The following is a 9,022-nucleotide window of genomic DNA, read 5'->3' as shown; positions in this document are numbered from 1 at the left end:
GTGTTCAAAAGACAAGAACTATTGTGTGGAGCCAGACAATTTCCATAGAGTGATTTTATGGAAGAAACTGTTTTTAAGTAGTAACTTGCTGTGTCTTCTGTTTCACTGGCTCATATCACCATGTTCTTTCAAAAAGCACAAATACCTTCAAGAAATGAGCACCAATGGTGTTTAATGTCAACCCCTTAACACACCTTTGTCTCAGATATCTCCTTTTCAGGCTTTTAGTATCCTACAGTATTCTTACCATGGAATACTCCCCGTGTTCTGTAATATGAACCACATCTATACCCCTCTAATCAATTAAGGGGCAGATGTTGAAATAAGTAGAATGCTCCAGGCTGCATTGTGACATTGAGGGGATTTACATTTCTTACTCAATGCTCTTGGATGTGCTTGTTTCCTCAGATTCCATTCGCTCCCTAAAGAGGTAATCTGCATTTCTGGAATAAGGATGGAATTTCAGTTCTTACATAAAGATAGAAACACAATCTATAAGCGACCATCCCCTGAAATCACAGATAATCTTTTTATGGTTCTGTTTTTCAAACATGTTGGCTAACTCAAAGGAAGGAAAGGTAAAGAAGAAGACTGGACTTTGTCAACATAATCTCTCTGTAGCAAAGGGATGTCTCATTCTTTTAGGAAAAGACAAAATAAAGAATTCTTTGTGAATAGAAACCATTCCACAGAGATTAATACAGCAAATATTCCTGTTATTCAGTGCATTTGAAAAAAAAAAAAAAGGGAAAACTCTAACATAATTTCTTTGGCATAATTATCTGACATCCCATCCTCAGTATCATTCACACCTGAAATTTTTTGCTAATATTTACATTATAAATCTTTTTTTCCCTAATTCCTTTTGGGTTTCTGTGCACTACTGAACTTTTAGGTAAGGATGTTGTTGTTGTTGGTTACTTAATAGTTTTTCTAGAACTATCTAGACCAAAGTTTCACTCCCAAAATATTAAAAAACTAGAAGATTTCATAGAAAAGGGCAACAGCAAATATTGAGTAGCTTTAAAGGATAACATATATGTTCCAGGCATCTCCATTGGGATGACCTGATGAAATCTCTTTGAGACTAAATGTCCATTGAGACTAAACGTGAAAAACAGAATAGTATTGCTGAATAAGAATTTATTTATAAATGTCTTTACTCTCTACAAATTCTGACCATGTTAAATGCACTTGTTCCTGCCAAATGCATGGAACTAAAGGCATTCCAATAGTTGTTCCACTGCACAGCTCTGTTTAACTGTATCAGTCTCACCCACTTACATACATCTCTGTTACCTTTTCCTGCTGTTTTTGTTAGCAGCAATAGCTGCTTGTGTTATGGAATAATCTGTCCTGAATTTAGAGTATTGTTTCTGCCAGTTTGAGAAAACGATGTTTGGACACGACAGACATCCACTGAATTTGTATCCATTTCTCTGCCTTAATTTCCAACGTTTTAGGACTGTCTCCAGGTAAGGTAATAGCACAGCAGGACACCTTAACTGCTTTGTAACCCTAATTTGATTGATTAGATGCTACACAGTAAACTGAGCACTTATCGGTGGTTGTTCGCGTTCTGGTTTTAAAAGCAGACTCACATTTGAACTATTTCATTTGAAGAGGGACAGAAGTAAATCTGGAGCAAATTACTGGTTTTAATGAGATCTTTACATAGTTCATTGCTAAGTTTCCAGGTCACTGTTTTTAGTTTGTTCTGAAATTGGATAAAATCTGATTAGCTGACTGTAATCTAGAGAAAGGAGATATGTACCCTGTTTTAAAAAGCCAAACAAATAATAACCCTTCCAATCCATCTAAAACAATTTGAACAAGTAATTCTTTAAATGTCAAAGCAATTGTTTATGGTGAAGCATATTGCAATGTTGCCTTAAAACTATAAGAAATTAAAACATGACCTTTTTTTTGTGCCTATGGTGTCACTGCTTAACAGATGCATCAAAAAACTCTTTGGAGCAGGGAACCTTGTTTTGCTTTGGTCAGCACGACACAGTCTCCCAGCAAGCTCCTAGACACTAGGAAATGGCAAATAATAAAAAAGCTGTATTAGACCAAGTGGCAGCTCGGTCCTTAAGCTGTGAGCAAAAAAAAACCAAAACCAACCAAAAGCATCAGGGTTGCATAATAACGGGCCTGATGTAGTGTACAGACAGAACAGGACTGGCTCGGTATTAGTAAAAGTCAATTTGTTAGATATTCACTGCTGTAAGCACAGTGTTGCTCAACATGTGCAATAAATTATTGTGTGCGTGCATGGTCATATTCTGCTTGCAGAATGAGCGCCAGTGTTCTCTATTGCACCTTCTCAAGCATAAATCATCAGGTTTCCAAAACCTCTTGGAGGGATTTTTTTTTTTTCCTCGTGATTGGTTTGATGTTGAATCAAGTTCAGCCACCTCAGACACTGACAGCTAAGCCTGAAGGTAAAACGCACGAGGTATGAGTCCCATCTTGTTTGTGAGTGTTTGCACAGCCGACATTTGAAGGCATGCCCTGAGTTTTGCTTCGAATTTCAAATTCGTGCTGCTGCAGCACCTGGAGTGGTGCGCTGAGGGCCTGAGGATATTTACCCCAGCTCCCCTCAGCCTCCGCCCGCCTCGGGCCCATCCCCGGGCACGGCCAGAGCACCCGGGGCCACCCGGGCAGGGGCGGCCACAGCCCTGAGGGGCCACTCGGCCAGGGAGAGGCTGTGAGGGACGGGCCGGTTTGCCCGGGGCAGGGGAGGGACCCCCAGTGTTCAGAAATACCTGTATGAGGAACAGTGTGGCAGCAGGACCAGCGCAGGGGTTGTACCCCTGTGAGGGGAACACACTCGTGAGGCCGCACCTCGAGTGCTGTGTCCAGTTCTGGGCCCCTCAGCTCAGGAAGGACATTGAGGGGCTGGAGAGGATCCAGAGAAGTGCAATGGATGTGGGGCGGGGTGTGGAGCACAGGTGTGATGAGGGGCGGCTGAGGGAGCTGGGGCTGTTTGCCCTGGAGGGGGCTCAGGGGGGGCCCTCATCGCTCTCTACAATTACCTGAAAGGAGACTGTAGCCAGGTGGAGGTCGGGCTCCGCTCTCAGGGAACTCGTGATAGCATGAGAGGACACAGGCTCAAGCTGCGCCTGGACATTAGGAAGAATTTCTTCACAGAAGGGGTGATCAGACATTGGAATGGGCTGCCCGAGGTGGTGGTGAAGTCACCGTCCCTGGAGGGGAGTCACCGTCCCCAGGGACGACTGGCCGTGGCACTCAGTGCCCTGGCCTCGTTGACAAGGCGGTGTTGGGTCACACGTTGGACTTTTCCAACCCAGTTCTGCCTCTGCCGTTCCCTCCGGGGGCAGCACACGCGGTGCCCTCAGCCGCGCTCTGAGGGGCGCGAGTGCCCGGATGTGCGGCCCCGCCCCCTCGCCCGCCTCCCACACGCTCGCGCCCCCGCGCGCGGCCCCCGCGGGAGGGGCGGTGCCGGCGCAGCGCTCGCGAGAGGAACATGGACACGGACATGGCCGCGGCCGCGCCGGGCCGGGGTGAGCCGGGGCGGGCGGGGGGCACCGCCGGGGCGGCACCGCGCGGGGACCGCGCCTCACGGGCGGCAGCGGGGCCGCGGGCAGGACTGGGCCAGGCTGGCGTGGCCACTGGGCGGGAGCTGCCCCGCCGCCCGGCCCCAGGGTGGGCTGCGCCTCTTAGGGAGCGCCGGGGGCGGGCAGGGGCCCCGGAGGGGTGCGGGGGTGGTGGGGGGGCGGCCCCGCAGCTCCGCCGGCTGCTCCGGGCCCCGCGCAGGTGGAGCTGCCGGTGCCCGCAGAGCCCGCACCGCGCCCTGGGACGCGGCTGCCGCGGCCCGGCCGCGGGTGGATGTGCCCCGTTGTTTTATGGTTATTTGTTGGAGAGGAGCACACGCTCCCGGGGTTCGCGCGGGGCCCTGGGCAGCAGGGCGGCAGTGCGGGCACGGCCCGAGCCCGGCAGCGGGAGCCGCGAGGGGAAACCTCTGCCCGCCGTGACCCAGCGCGGGGTCACCGAGCTGTGGGAAGAGCAGCGGCTGTTAACGAGCTCGGTTTGTTGTTTGTGACACACGGGGTTTAGGTGGCACTTGGTTAATCCGTTTTAAAGTGGTCAGGCACGGGAACAAGTTGCCCGGGAGGCGGTGGAGTCACCATCCCTGGAGGTGTTCAGTGGTTTAGGGGTTACAGTGGCAGCGCTGCGTTGGTGGTTGGACTGGATGATTTTAAAGGTCTCTTCCAGCCTTGACGATTCTGTGATTATATCATCAGCTCTGTTCACACGTGTATCCACAGCCCCTGTTGGCACAGATCTGCATCCCCAGGGCCACAGCACTCGGGTGGCACTCGCGGCACTGGCATTCTTCGGGATGCGGGGAACAAGGTGCAGAGCTGTGCTGCAGTGCCGTCCTTTCTGCCTTTGCCTTTATTCCATTTATGTGGGTTTTGCATTGGTGTCCAAGTGTGCAGTGCAGAAAACTGCCGTTGGTCTATCTTAGTGCAGTTGAGAGGAAAACCATGATTTCCTGGCTGCAGCAGGCAATTACCTGAAATAAAACTTCCAAGATTTAAAGGGAATAATTTATTTAGTCACAAAGTAAATATTAGAAAATTATCTTTTCATGCGTGTTCAGCACAGAGCACCATGAAATCTCATGTGTCAATATGTCTAAAATACTTAAGACTTAAACATCACTCACCTCTTAAGAAAAAAAACAGGCTTGCACTGTCCTGTGAGTATGGCATGTTCCAAAGTTCTTGTTTATGGTAGGTGATCACATTTCTTCCTGACACTCCCTCTTTTCCTTTATGATGGAAAAATGCACAGATTTTCAATTAATTGAGGTTTTAAAGCTCTCAACAAAGGCACAGCTGGCATTTTATAAAATTACTCTCTTAATGTTTGACATTTTATCTTGTTCCTTTCTGAAGTTTTCTTTCCTGTGCAATTAGTTAGGGCAAATTGTGATTTTTGTGGTATAAGTTGAATTTAAAACTTGACAGAGTGCTGTCTGGTAATGACACCGGTTACTGAGCAAATAAACACATCTGGAAGCTGAAGATCCCTGGTATGTTACTGGAAGTGCAGAACAGCTTTGAGGATTTGGCAGTATTTAGAGGAGTGTAGAAAACAACTTGATGCAGTCATCCAACAACACGAAAACCACCTTAATATTTACCTTTTTTATTTGTGGGATTCTGTTGAATGAGTTAGTATAAAAAAGCTTCAAAAGTGGAGGTTAGTACATGGATATTCAGACAAATTTAGTATTTATATGCATAAAATGCTTAGTAAATTGGAGCCTTGGCTTGTTAGTCAAGCAATCAAATTAGATAATTGGTGAAATGATGGATTAATATGATATCGGGTAGGGAATATGCTTGGTTGTGGTTTACGGTTATTGAAACAACGTTAGGATTACTGATGAAATAAATATTGGAAGGAAAAGGGAATATATTTTATCATTGGCCATGTCTTTTTTTTTTTAGGCCTTTTTGCCATTTTCCTCTTATAACCTCTTCCTTGTGAGTGGTTTGGTTTGGTTTTTAACCTCTGTCACTGATAGGTAAGGAAACCACAACATCAGCTTCAGCCTTTGGGCATGGAATCCATTAAAAGAAGAAAAACCCAGTCTGTAGGATTCATCCCTGGGAACAAAAGGAACGTTGTGTGGCTGGGCAATGCATGGGATGTTTTAAGGCTGATACCTTTGGCTTCAAACCCAAACCAGGAAAACCTCATTAATGTTATATGAAACAGCATGTGATAAATTCCAGCCTTAAAAATAACTGGTTTCTTGAACTTTTCTAAATTTAATATGCATTAGGTTTCTATTGACATCATCATACCTGTCTGTATATGTATATTTGTACACACATACTCTAAAATGTACTAATAAATTAAATGTAGATGAAGGAACAAATATCTTTGAGTTGTCACAGCAAAAAGACAAAATGTCATGTGAGCAGTTTCTTTTTCTTTATAAAGGGTCCATTGCATTGGAATCCGTAGAAAACTAGAATATATTTCTGTTATTAAATGAAGTTATAGTGCTTAGATATAATTGGCACTTAAACTTCCAAGTGTGAAGACATTCCAGCTCTAAGAAATTATGCAAGATGGACTTAAAGGAGCTGGAAGTGGTCTTGTATATTGTAGTTGAGTTAAAAGAAGAGGGTTTTACCACTGTTATTCTTGCCAGAGGTAACTGGAAGGACAAATAAGGTCTTAGAATTTGAGTAGTAACATGAAAGGTGCTAAAATATTTTTTTAGAGCATATTAGAATCAGTTTACTCTCAGGATTTTAACCTAGTAACATACTTTAACATCACAAACCTGCAAAAACTGAGAAAAGTGAATTAATATTCTTAGGGCTTTAATTTCTTAAATGGGCTAGAATATGTACCTTTGAAAATAATGAATCCTTGTGACATTTTTGTGACTTCTGTTTTTCTTCTTTACTTTCCAACTGACCAGAAATGTGCTGAGACGGACACTTTAGAGGGGGGCAAGAGATACAAGGTAAGTGCTGCATCTTAAAATAATTAAAACTTTCTAAATCCATTTTGTAAATAAAGCTATTTTTTTAGTGAGAAGTGTATCCCTTTAAATTTTCCTGGTTTTATAATCCTGTTAAAATGGCAGGTTTTCCAAGAGATATGTTCCTATACAGACAGAAATTTGGGGATATGTAGTGCCTGTGTTACATGAACTAAGAGCAAGTTTCTGTGATTATATGCTTTGGCATTTGATACAAGTAATTTTTAATTACCTCTTAGAATTTTGAATTAAATATTTGTATGCTGATTAAACTATTTTCTCCTTTTAAAGGACTGTAATGCTTGCAAACCTTCAGAGGTTATATTAGACTTTTTCCAAATGTGAATAGTTTTGCTATTGGTAGGTAAAACTTTGGCCTATGGAGCATTTTGTTTGTTTTTAACAGTTTTTCTCAGGCTCATCCCAGCCCAGCACTTGCAAAGGGCCACCAGACCCAGTGTGGTTTGGTTAAATCAGTCCTGGTAGAGATGAGGAAACTTTTGTTTCAGAGGGAGTAACCAAGGAGTTTAATGGCTGCTGTCTCAGGAGGTGTTAGGGAGGGAGATCAAGCAGCTCAGTAAAACAAGGAATTTAGATTATTTCAACTAAAACATTCTCAGTTTTGGAACTGTGTGCCTGTGTTGTTCTGCTGGTCCCCAAACGGTGACAATTCTGATCCTGCTCCTCCCTCCCCATCTCTTGTGTGGGGAAAAAGGGCTTTACTGGGGGGGTGAGAGAGGTTGCCTGATTTTCAGAGTAACTGAGACAGAGCACCAGGCTCAAAGTCTCCTTGATAATTTCTACTGAGGCCCCTTTAGATGGTTCAGAGCATTGGTTCCACCTCTACAGAAAAAGCCAGACACTGCACATGACTTTCATGGCTAAGAACTGCTCCAGAGACTGGAAAGACAGCAAGACACACAAACCACCTTCTGTGTATACCCAGTTTTGTATCTGGAGCATTGATGTATTCCAACAAACCCCAGAACTGTGGTGTTAGGCATAAAAAGAGCAACTGGATACACTTGCAGAGAGGGGAGCTTCCTTTAACCTGAAGGCAAGGTGTGTGGAGGGTTGTGTTCGGGCTGCACGAAGAGCAGAGCAGTTGGTTAGACTTGGCAAACCAGTTCCCTTGGTGTGCTGGGTTAGTAAATCTACAACCTTGTTTCTGACTGGGAGTGTATCTGCTGCTCTCCTAGCAGAGTGCCCAAAAAAAGAGATCAACAACTGAAATTAGGCCTATTTGCACTTGACAGCCATGAATGTTTCATGTTTGCTTCTTGGAATGAAATTATTCCATGCTGCACTGCAGACAGGGAACTGGTATTCCTGGCCTTTTTTAAGCCTTTTTAGCACCTGAAGTTCAAGAGCCAAAATTGCATTGTATTAGTTATGGCATACAACATTTCCAAACTTTCCTTCTGTGGTGAAGATTGATGGCTTCTGTAGAACTGCTCCTTGTGGTTGTTGAGGCTCTGTCGAAGCCACAGCCACAAAAATCTTCCATATCCTGAAACTCCAAAGCAAATGCACGTTACAGAATTTATTAAAGCATTCACATTCCTGTTATTAAATCCAGATGTTAATGTAACAGTTTTGCACTTGTGCAGTAAACTGGGTCTCTGTGATTGTTGACTCAGTAGACAGTATTTTAAGATTTCATATTTGGGTACTTGGCTAAAGCCATTAATTAAATGTTTGAAGACGGGCTTCAAGCTGGGCAGAATGCCAAGAGCAACAAAGTGAGAGAGAAGTCACAGTTAAACTGATTTTTGATCTTCACACCAACTAGTGAAACACCAATGAACAAAACACTAAAAATAAAGACAAAAAGAAAACGTGCTGCTTTTCTACCCTTCTAAGACTGAATTTGTGAGATGATTAGCCCTAGTTTATATACCTATATATATATACACACACACATGTTTTTATTCCCACATTTTGTTTCTAATACTAGAAGCCTGCTGGAAGGCTGGGGAACAGTTGCTAAAAACGTGAATAAAAATTCTACAGACATTAAAATTAGTGTGCCAGTCATTCTTTACTCTAAATGTAAAAGAGGTAGCTCATAAAAATTCAGCAGAGAAACTCATTAAAATGAGTTCAAGTTGTTAGTGTATTCCAGTAAAGTCCAGTTAATACCCATAAATGGTTCTTATATTTCATGAGTGGCAACTTTTTCAGTATTTCCTATAGAAAAAAATAAATAGAAGAGACGTAGAATTCCAGCTACTGGCATTCTGACTAACTTTAAAAATGAAGATGTATTGCTTGGTAAAGTTGCAATCCAGCAAAGCTTTAAGCATGTGTTTCTGAGACTAAATGGGGTGCACAAAGTTGAACACGTGCTTAAAGCTCGTCAGGATTTAGAGCCACATGTCAGCAAAGCTTTAGGAAAGGAATAGTTGTGATGTAACATAAGCAGGGAAGTGGGTGTGTAACTGTGTCTGTGGGGGGGTCTCCTCACACCACAGTGCTACAGAT

At 43.7% G+C, this 9,022-nt stretch overlaps 1 protein-coding gene and 1 long non-coding RNA gene across 7 annotated transcripts in view; one reads left to right on the top strand and one right to left on the bottom strand.

Annotated features, from left to right (window-relative positions):
• Positions 1–3,449: 3,449 nt before the first annotated feature.
• The window catches only part of MRTFB (myocardin related transcription factor B), a 72,136-nt gene continuing 66,563 nt past the window's right edge, over positions 3,450–9,022 (top strand). For 3 of the 5 annotated variants that reach the window (XM_032703575.1, XM_032703571.1, XM_032703576.1), the window contains exons 1-3: positions 3,450–3,527; positions 6,476–6,520; positions 6,830–6,898. The gene's annotated coding sequence lies outside the window, so the exon portion shown is untranslated. Of the gene's footprint in view, positions 3,528–4,176; positions 4,229–6,475; positions 6,521–6,829; positions 6,899–9,022 lie in introns of those variants that run through there. The other 2 variants (XM_032703572.1, XM_032703573.1) reach the window with 2 other exon arrangements.
• The window catches only part of LOC116794692, a 73,386-nt gene continuing 70,317 nt past the window's right edge, over positions 5,954–9,022 (bottom strand). The window contains exon 5 of one of the 2 annotated variants that reach the window (XR_004359854.1): positions 5,954–8,054. This is a non-coding gene — a long non-coding RNA (uncharacterized LOC116794692). The remainder of the gene's footprint in view (positions 8,055–9,022) is intronic. The other variant, XR_004359855.1, reaches the window with a different exon arrangement.

This window comes from Chiroxiphia lanceolata, chromosome 16, assembly GCF_009829145.1.
Source record: "Chiroxiphia lanceolata isolate bChiLan1 chromosome 16, bChiLan1.pri, whole genome shotgun sequence".
Lineage (NCBI taxonomy): Eukaryota > Metazoa > Chordata > Aves > Passeriformes > Pipridae > Chiroxiphia > Chiroxiphia lanceolata.
This window is presented reverse-complemented; position numbering and strand designations above follow the sequence as displayed.